Raw genomic sequence first — 7753 nt, forward strand, 5'->3', positions numbered from 1 at the left:
ATCAAAATCCTAAACAGAATTTTTGCAAAAATTCTTTGCAAAAATATTTGCAAAGAGAAAATATATGATAAACAAAATAGTGTATTAGCAAGTATCAGATTCAGATGGTCAGTGAATTGTTTATAGCTTCAAGAGAGAAAGCGCTAATAGCTCTATGTCAACAAATAGAGAACAATATAGAGTGTCCTAGAAATTGGAAAAGATCTGTATGATAAGATGAGAGATGCAAACAAAATATGTAAATTACTCAAGGTTGGCATTTTCTCCACATGCTAGCAGTTTTAAGCTCTTACAAATAAGAATAGAGCCATATAGAAAAAGAAATGCCAAATGACAGGCAGATTTCAAAAAAGATAGAGGGACTTGAGATCAGACAGCCAACAATAAAAACGGGCTAATGAAAAAAGCAAGAAAATTGAAAGGAAGTTTGGTTACCTTTATTGATCATAGCAAGGCCTTTGCTTGTGCAGGTCATGACTAAGTGTGTTCCACATTAAGACTAATGGATACGTGGCTGATTATTCTAACAAGAAACCTTCTTTAGGAAAGGAGCCCATGCAATGGTTAGAAAGTAGTATTGCAGGCTGACTCTGCCCATAGTCTGGAGTTTGATCCTGACCAGCTCAAGGTTGACTCAGTCTTCCATCCTTCTGAAGATGGTAAAATGAGGACTCAGATTCTTGGAGGCAATATGCTGACTTTGTAAACTGTTTAGAGAGGACTGTAAAGCACTGTGAAGTGGTATATAAGTCTAAGTGCTATTGCTACTGCTATTGTTAAGAATTTAATTTGAAGAAATGGAGTGGTTCAGAATACAAATGGGAATAAGACAATGACACATATCATTTCTAATTTATACAATAAATATTTAAAAAGACAATCTTGAAAGGGTGACAGCTGGAATCCCTACTGGAGATCAAAATATTTAAAAAATGAGATGTGCAGATAATAATACTTTGTTTGCTAAAAATGAAGAATACTTGGAAAAATTCATTATGAAAATAAAGTCAATAAAGTAAAATGAAACGTGTGTGTGCGATAAATGTCACAGCCCAGGGCTGTCTGGCATCCTATCACATACTCAGCCAGATATACATGCTGTTTTTTAGTTTTTTTTCACAGCCACTAATTTACTCATAAGAAAGGAGGAGCTGCTACAGTGTAGGCAAGAAAGAGGAAAAGCTAATGACACTTAAAGGACTGACGTAAAAGAAAGGCAAAAATAAGGGTGGAAATATTGAGATGGAGTAGGCAGTTTTGCAGTGCTACAGTTTTGTGTGATCTGGGGCTGGGTCCAGAAAAAGACCACTGAAGTGATCTAGAAGGATCTCAAGATTCCTTCAACAGGTATTTTTTTCCTAATGCAGATGGTTTTCATGTGAAGTTGAAGACCTTTCATGAGAAACTACCAGTCAAACATTTTCACTTAGTCCTAAGTAGACATATTTCATTAACATTAGGGCAGCGGTTCTCAACCTATGGGTCACGACCCCATTTGGGGTCGAACGACCATTTTACGGGGGTCGCCAAACAACGCGATCTGCCATTTTCCCCCCTCAGGGGATGGCGCCGCGCATGCGCGCCGCGCATGGGGGCGCCACCGCGCATGCTCGCCGCACATGGGGGCGCCGCCGCGCATGCTCGCCGCACATGCGCAGCACGTCTGTGTGACTGGGGGTCGCCGTATAAAAAGGTTGAGAACCGCTGCATTAGGGAGCTATGTAAATCCTATAGAGCAGGGGTTTTCAAACTTGGCCCTTTAATGACTTGTGGACTTCAACTTGCAGAATTCCTCAGCCAGCGTGCCTGGCTGAGGAATTCTGGGAGTTGAAGTCCACAAGTCATCAAAGGGCCAAGTTTGAAGACCCTTGCTATAGAGTGATAGGATTTACATCTTTAGGATTTGCATCTTTTAAAAGCTTGGACAGATGCACATAAATAAAGTTTTTGTTTTATGATTGTCTTGCCACTTCACTATACTTATTAGAAAGATTAGAGGAAAATGGAAGAGTGCAAGAAAGGAATACAGCAGACATGTCAAACACAAGGCCCGGGGGCCGGATGCAGCCCGCAAAGTGGTTTCATGTGGCCCACAAAGCCATCCTGGAAACAGTGAGGGAACGGCCCCTTCTCCCTTGGCCCTGGCCCAGGCCAGCCGGGAGCCAATGTACAATTTTGTGGTGGCCATTTTGGCACTTGCCCCAGTGGACCATGCCTTGGCACTTGCCCCGGTCCCACCCCCTTCTGCCAGAGACCCTCAGATCTGTTCCACTCCTGCCTAGGCTCCCATAGGCACTCTTGATGCGAATGATGTAGAACTGGCCACGCCCACCCAGTAGGCCACACCCACTCCATCCACGCCTACCCAGTAGGCTGCACCCACTCTGGCCAGACCCACCTGCCCCCCCCAGGGCAACCGCAATGCTGATGCGGCCCTCAGTGAAATTGAGTTTGACACCCCTGGAATACAGTATGCCTTGTTCAGCTGCTGTAAGGAAATTCTGCTTAATTTCTTGAAAATGAAACTAGTAACATTATTTTGCAAGAGGGAAGAGAAACTAATAACTTCCTTTATTTTGCTAAAAAGAAGAGGAAAAAAAATTACAGGAACATATTGTGTAGTGTCAGTTGGATAGATTCCACGAACCAGTGAGGGCCTCTTGACATTGGGTTAATGTTAAATATTAGAAAAACAAAGATAACATCAATCTGTATGCTTTGTGTATTTGTAATTGACAGTGAAGATACTAATTTTGTCAGAAAAAGAAAATCAATTGATTTTTTTTTTAACCTGGAATGGATAGGCATTTTCTGCCATATAAAATGAAACTACTGGTGCAGACCACCTTTTTTGGGGGATGAAATAATGTTAAATTGATACATAGTTCATTATTAATGTAAGTAGTAATTCACATTAATCATGTATATTTTGAGTATGTGTATCCAGGTGTGTGTGTGTGTGTGTGTGTATGTGTGTGCGTGTATGTGCATCTCTGTTTGTGTATTGCGTAGAAAAGGGAGGGAGGTGTATCAAAATCCTGATTTCAACTGCAATGTCTCTTTGATAAAATTTGGCTCAGGCTTCAATGTTAAATTACAGATAAATATGTTAAAGTTCAGTGTATTCAACCATTCTGAGTTACAAGTGATGCAGAAACAGCTTGAATTATTTACTTTCCCAGTTGAATGGAGAGACAAGCAGTAACATCTCGGCAATGTTCTAGTAAGCCCACCTGTCAGCTTCAAATGCTACCTCACTCATCTGCCATTTCTTTAAACAACCAGCTTTCATACTAGAACATAGCAATTATTAAGCCACTAAACAGCAAGATAATACATTTCAGTCTTATTATATATATATTAATTGATAAATACTATTTTATACTTTATTTAGGGAAGGGGGTCTTCAAACTTAGCCCTTTTATGACTTGTGGACTTCAACTCCCAGAATTCCTCAGCCAGCGTGACTGGCTGAAGAATTCTGGGAGTTGAAGTCCACAAGTCATAAAAGGGCCAAGTTTGAAGACCCCTGATTTAGGGGAAGGGCTTTTTCTCTTTTAAATCCAAATATATTCCTTGCAGACCTTATAATGCTTGCTTATGGAAAGGATGTTATGCTTCTTTGAGTTTACTCTGATATTGATTATATCCCACCTGAGGTTAGATATTAGCATTAGACATATTGTAATAAACCTAAACATGTAAGCAAAAAAAATCTTACAGAGATAGATCGGGTTTGAAAATGAATGAAGCTGCAGATGGATAACAGAGCAGCTTGTTCCTAAAAAAAATGAAAAAAGGAAAAATTCTGGTATGTTTCCTGTACACCCGACCTTTAATAAATGTGGTATAATAATTAACTTGCACATTGCTACAAATCAAATATTGCTTAAGAAATAGTTCAAAGCTCATATTTCCTTAAAATAATTGAGTTTTCATGATTTCTCAAATTGGGATGTAGCTTATATGTAAGGGAAAAAACATTACCCAATTTCCAATGTAAGTGGGAACCATTTTGTTAAAGTTAGTAAAAAATGTTAAATTGCTCACCTGGTTTTGTCAGGGAAAAATGTAAGTCTGGAGGAGGGAATCTAAGGGATTATCTGCACCATCCCTTTCAGCTCTGCTTGTCCTGTACTCATACCAGCTGGACTGCAAGCAAACTTAAGAGGACCTGTCTGGAGTGAGATGCTCTGACTACAGCTTGCAAAATATTCATTTAGGACTGTAGGCTACTACATCCTCCCATTGCTCAATTCTCCTGCTGTTGCAGTCTCCCAACCAATTGCTTCCTATAGGTCTTTCTAGACAGACTTAAATGGCTGTGTGTGTGTTTATATGCACATTTTTTTTCTTTTTTCAGTCATGTTCAATTTTCAGAGACTTGCCTGGATAAGTCCTTGAAGTTTTCTTGGCAATGTTTTTTAGAAGTAGGTTTGCTACTTTCTTCTTCCTAGGGCTGAGAGAAAGTGACTGGTCCAAGGCTACCCAATTGGCTTCATGCTACACATAAATATACGTACAAAGTGTATGTATGTCTACAAAGCTGGTTATTTTACATGAGGACTACCACAATGCACTCTACATGGGCCTGACTTCAGAAGCTACAGCTGGCCTGGAAAGTAATGGCCTGAGCAATTCAGAGTGGAACTCATTATGCCTAAGCAGTACTTCTGCTATGCAAGCTATACTGGTTACTGGTTAATGACCTTCTGGTCACCTTAGTGAACTTCTGGTCACAATTCATGGTGCTGGCTGCCACCTATAAGCCCTTCAAGGCATAAAGCCTGGCATCCTGAAACTCCCAGAGACTGAGGACTTACTCATTTGGTGTGTCGTCTGTCTTAGTTACAGTATACAGTTTCCCCTATTATGTTTAGCTTTATGTCATGCTATCCTGTCTGTTTTTAGGCATTGTGTTGGTTTTGTGCAGCTTCCACAGTCCGTGCTGATAAACCAATCAAATAAATACAAATAAACAAGCAAATTAAAGAACCAAATGAACAGTCACTCTTGAAATGGAAATTACGTTTTGTGTTTTCCACGCTTACACTGGTTCAGATTTTGCTATATTTCTCACAAATATAATTTCTCACAAATATAATTGCAACATTTGCATTAAAGGCAGTCCTGAAGTTCCAACTGTTCATTCAGTGACCATTTGAATTTACAGTAGCACTGAAAAAATGATATTTATGCCCGGTCCCAGAAATTATGGTTGTTGCTGATCAAAATTTGGATGCTTTGACAGCTCACCTGCACTTCGACCACAGGGTGCATCAAATCAGCTCCTGCCACAAACCTATTTTCCCCGTCCTCTCTGCCCTTTTGGTCACCCTGCACTTCTCTCAGCCTGGTGTTCTGCCAACACTGCCGTTTTGTTCTTGCTACCCTGTCAGTCCTACTGGCTCCAAACTCAAACCTCTTTGTTCACTCCATTCAGAAAAGAAAGACATTGTTTCCCTGCCCACATCCATATTCTTTCTTCATTTTTTTTTTAACTTTGCAACAAATCACCATACATCCAATTATGGGAGCAGGTTGTGCTAATCACTCAGGGAGTGGCTTCTCTACTGAAACCGCTATTATTGATGGTTAATGCATGAATTCAGGTTATTATTGTTTCTCGGGGTTCTAAACATTATGAGACTCCATGGAATTCAAATCCAGCAGTTCCTCCCCAGAATTGATCAGTGCCTTACGTGTCAACCCCCTACAAATACAATTAGATCACATTTCTTTTTCTGGTTGTGAAAAATACAGTGATGGTGTGAGAAATGCCAAAGGAAACATATTATTGTTTCTCTATAATATCCATTAATGTAGTTGTTGTTTTAACCATTTAGTTGTGTCCAACTCTTAGCAACTTTATAGGCACCTGTTCCTCATGCTACCCTGTTAAGCATAGCTTCTTTCAATTGTTGGATGTTCAACTTCGTATCAGATTTGATGTTATCCAGCCAATATGTTCTTTGCTTGCCCCTTCTTCTTGTTCCACTAACCATTCCTACCATCATTGCCTTCTCCAATGAGTTTGCATGCACAACATGGCCAAAGTAAATCAGACATGATTTTAGCGAAGTAAATCAGACATGACTTTAGCTTCTAGTGTTGTGTCTGGTTTTATCCATTAATGTAGGATAGTTACACAATTATCACGCAAAGGAAGAGATTTGTCATGATTATTATTTCTGACGTCAGAACCGTTCTGCCATTCCACCATATTGGAACACATTTTTGTAACCTGTCTTATTCTAATGCATTTGTAATAAGTAACTTTGCATCCAATGAATATACAGTCACTGCCAGCAGTATAAATCTGCTGATGAAAAATCTAACACTATACCCTTACATTAAAGAAAAAGAGGGGAAACTAAACATAAAGAATTACATCGTTTATTATTTGATTTAGAAGATGCTTGACAGCCAGTGTCGGAATGCTAAAGGAGAGTATATCATTAACAGGGAAGGCAAAGAAGACTAATAAACTAGGTAATTTGAGGATGATGCATCTTTGCCAGGGGAAAGAGCAGATTCTCCTGCTTCAACAAAATTGCCTATTGCTTTAAATTCAAATATTGGCATACTTAAACAGCTGCATTTGGATGCTTTGCCAGCAGAAAAGCTGCTGCGCATGGATGAGTTTCAAGTTCAAAAATACGGAATTACAAATATACATCTGGGTTGGGTTTTTTTTAAATAAAAAAAATAGATTTCACAAAAGCATTTTTAAGTATCTTCGAGAGAGAGGATTGACCATTTTGTCACTGAGAGTCACAACACATACTTATAAAATGTACGCACACTGACTGACAATCCATACAAAGCAGTTATTGAAAATATATTTATTTATTTACATAGTTTATATCCTGTTTGATCCCCTGGGGTGGCTTTCTTAAGATCAGAATACCAAAGTGTTCCCAACATTTAAATTTCTTCATACAGTAATTATTTTTCAACCAGAATAATGCTCATAATTTTATACTTAGTCCTAATAAAAATATCCTATTATTATTCTGTATCTATTGCTATTATTATCATAGCCACATACACAGCAGGCTAGATGTCTCCAATGTATATAGCTTACAATATGCAGACCAATAACTGACTTTACCCAGTTAACCTCCTTTCTCACCATACCAATTCCCATTGGTCTGCCCAGTTCATCCCAGAGTATATTCTGTGAAACTCTTGCAATTTGAAGTTGATTTTATTAAATGTTCCCACTGAGAAGTCAGTTTCTGTCATGTTTCCTTCTGCCAATGTTGCCTTTAAAGTGATTTTAAACTGCGGATTGTGACCATCTGGATGGACCCAAGCAATTTAGAAAGGTCACAGTATTTTTAACCTAATCAACTTTTGTAGACAAAGTGGGAGTGATTTTTTTTCAGTGTTCCCACTTGGCCTCTTCATAAATTTTATTTACTGGAGAATTGCAGAAATTCATATATTTCTGTATTTTAGGATACCCTAAAACAGTGATGGTGAACCTTTTAGAGACCGAGTGTCCAAACTGCAACCCAAAACCCACGTATGCATTGTCGGGTGCCGGGTGGGCATGGCCCATTGGGTGGGCGTGACTGCGGTAGTAACAGCAGACTGGGTGGGACTAAAAAATTCAATTAATCAATTCCAACTTTGCAAGATCTTTTTTTTTCCCGCGAGAAGTTGAAATTGACTGATTGAACCTTTTTTTGGGTACACGGCGGCAGAGGCCTAAAGTGAAAAGGTTTTATAAAACCCAGCTGAAGGA

The sequence above is a fragment of the Crotalus tigris genome, unplaced genomic scaffold (assembly GCF_016545835.1).
Source record: "Crotalus tigris isolate CLP2741 ecotype Arizona unplaced genomic scaffold, ASM1654583v1 scf7180000017631.5181431, whole genome shotgun sequence".
Taxonomy (NCBI): Eukaryota; Metazoa; Chordata; class Lepidosauria; order Squamata; family Viperidae; genus Crotalus; species Crotalus tigris.